General features: G+C 40.9%; 1 pseudogene; it reads left to right on the top strand.

Annotated features, from left to right (window-relative positions):
* The first annotated feature begins 282 nt into the window (after nucleotides 1-282).
* Nucleotides 283-1982, top strand: LOC102006441 (annotated as a pseudogene).
* The last annotated feature ends 550 nt before the right edge of the window (nucleotides 1983-2532 follow it).

The raw sequence follows: 2532 nt of genomic DNA, 5'->3' as shown, positions 1-2532 counted from the left end.
AACAGAGAAAGTAATGCAAGAATGCCTGCATGGACAGAGAAAATTGTGGGTCAGAGACCTTGGGAGAATGAAGGGTGGCCTCAGGCAGTGGACTCAGGCAAGTGCCTGGGAAGACAAGACTGTGGTCGGTGTGGGCCGGGCAATTTCATCTGCTTGCTATTCTTGAGAACGACAACACCAAAGTCAAAGCACACAGGCAATGTCAGCCATGGAGAGGAGGAGAGGTCAGGTGGCAGGTTCGGGAACAGGGGCAGAATATGAGGACATGTGTGTCTTCTACGAATGGAGAGGAGAGTGGTCACCTATGGTGACATCAAGGGACAGGCAGAGGGCAAAAACACCCTGGAACCGGTAAGGAAAACCTGGATGACCAGTGGTGTGTGTCCAAGTGTGGGTGCACAAGCGTGCTTTATCACTGAAAAACACTCTCTGAGTTCCCTGGGGCTCCTGGAAGCCTCAGCCTCTGCCTTTCCTGCACAGCCTCTCCATGCTTTGTGTTTTCTGCACTCGGTACTCACTTCAGGATGACTTCAGGAAACGCTCTCAATTAATAAAATGTAAATGTATTCAGGTTGCTGTCTCATTTTACAAATATAATTTTCCCATTGATGTTTAATTGCCTTAAAATTCTTCCAAGGTTAAAAGGAAACTCTCTCCTGAACATTAGTTATTAAATTATGTATCAACAATTCATTTGTTTGCTGCATTGATTTGAGCTTTCTGACATTTTTTATTGACTGCTTGAAATCAAACTTCCAATTATCAAAGGATCAGACATTGTCAGCTCAAAATTCCTCTGAGTGTAGCAGGAAAGTGCTTGATAGTGTAAAGAGACGGGTCTCTTGAGACCAAAACGTGACTAGAGACCTAATATCAAGATCAACAAAAGAAAGCTGGTTTTAAATGGGAAGTTTTTGAAAAGCCCAGAATCTAATTTTCAAGACCACTATGACGTTGCTGTCATGGCAGCAGATCATCTCTCTTACTGGGCTCTTGGAGGCCAATGCATTTAATGTGGTCTGTTGTATTTAGCCTGAAGTTACAGACCCGCATTTGGCAGACATCCCAGGCCAGATCTTACTGTTTGTGAAAGGATTCAACTTCAGGCTCCGTGGCATGAATACACAGTAGTTGAAATAGTGGCTTGCGGTTTGTCCTTACCTTAAATGCTTAGCGTGTAAGAATAATATTATTGGGCACCTTGGTTATCGAAGCATGAGTAAGGCAGTGCTGCCCCTTCCTGGTCCAGTGGCCTCGGTCCACCTAAACCGGGAACAAAGATCACTAGACAGAAACACGCCAAGACGTACCTTGGCTTCTGTCACAATTTCAGAGACTGGGAGCTGCAACAGACTCTGCTGTAGGGCACTTTCTGTCAGGGGGAGCCTGGAGGGCCACACCCAGCGTCAGGAGTGGCTGTGTCACTATGTGGTGAGGGAGGTACAGCTGTGCTCGACCAGATGTGGGTAAAAGGAGTTAGAAACATCGGGAAAAGACATATATCGGGCAAAACTCATTGCACAGAAATTCCAGGTTGGAAACTGTCTCCATTTCAAGAATGCAGTGAGTGGATCAGACTGTCTGCTTTCTGGTGTTGGAGAGGAAAACCCTTACCATTATTTTGTGCAATAAAGGATCAGAATTTATCTGTGCAAGTAAAGGAAGAGCCTGGAGTTCCTCTCATATTTATTATTCACAACATTATAGTCTTGGAGAAATCTTCTCCCAAAACAATCGCCTTTTCTAAAGCAAAAGAGTCAGGTCAGCTTGTCTCCCTGCACGAGAAAGGAAGTACAAAGCAACTCAGAGAGGATCAGGGTTTAATGAAAAATCCTGAGCAGAGAAGAAAAATGCATAAGAAAATAAGTGGTCCCAATCCTCACAGTTGTTTGAAGCAAAAGAAAAAAGGACAAGACACAAAATCACCTGCTTCTGAAAAGAAAAGAGTAGGAATTTGGAGCAGGTTTACCAGTACTTTCTGAAAGGCAAAGTCCCAAAAGATACGGAGTGCTTTCGATGCTGCTAAAGGCATTTAAAAGTGAAAAATGAATTTACTATTAAAATTACATAGACTAAACTTATTTTTGTAAATGAATGTTGACCTCTATACTTTTGTGTAAAATTACTTCTAAGAGTGTTTAGGTTTTTAAAAAAGAATAATATTTTTAGAATTTATTGAGAATTAGATGTAATTTTGCATGTGATATATATATATATATATGTATATAAAATATTAATATGCAGCATAGACAATAATACAGATATAGAGATGCACACCTATCTATGTAGGTGCTATGTCTCTATCATCTCTACCTATTTATATATTTGTTGTTGTTTTTTTTTTTTTTTTTTTTTTTTTTTTTTTTTTTTTTTTTTTTTTTTTTTTTTTGGTTTTTCTCCGGTACCAGGAACCGAACTCACGACCTTGCGCTTGCCAGGCAGGCGCTTTGCCGCTGAGCTAAATCCCCAGCCCCTACCTATTTATATATGAAGATAGATAAATAGAACAGATAGATGATAATCAATGGATCT

Source organism: Chinchilla lanigera, unplaced genomic scaffold (genome assembly GCF_000276665.1).
Source record: "Chinchilla lanigera isolate Chin_1 unplaced genomic scaffold, ChiLan1.0 scaffold00011, whole genome shotgun sequence".
Taxonomy (NCBI): Eukaryota; Metazoa; Chordata; class Mammalia; order Rodentia; family Chinchillidae; genus Chinchilla; species Chinchilla lanigera.
This window is presented reverse-complemented; position numbering and strand designations above follow the sequence as displayed.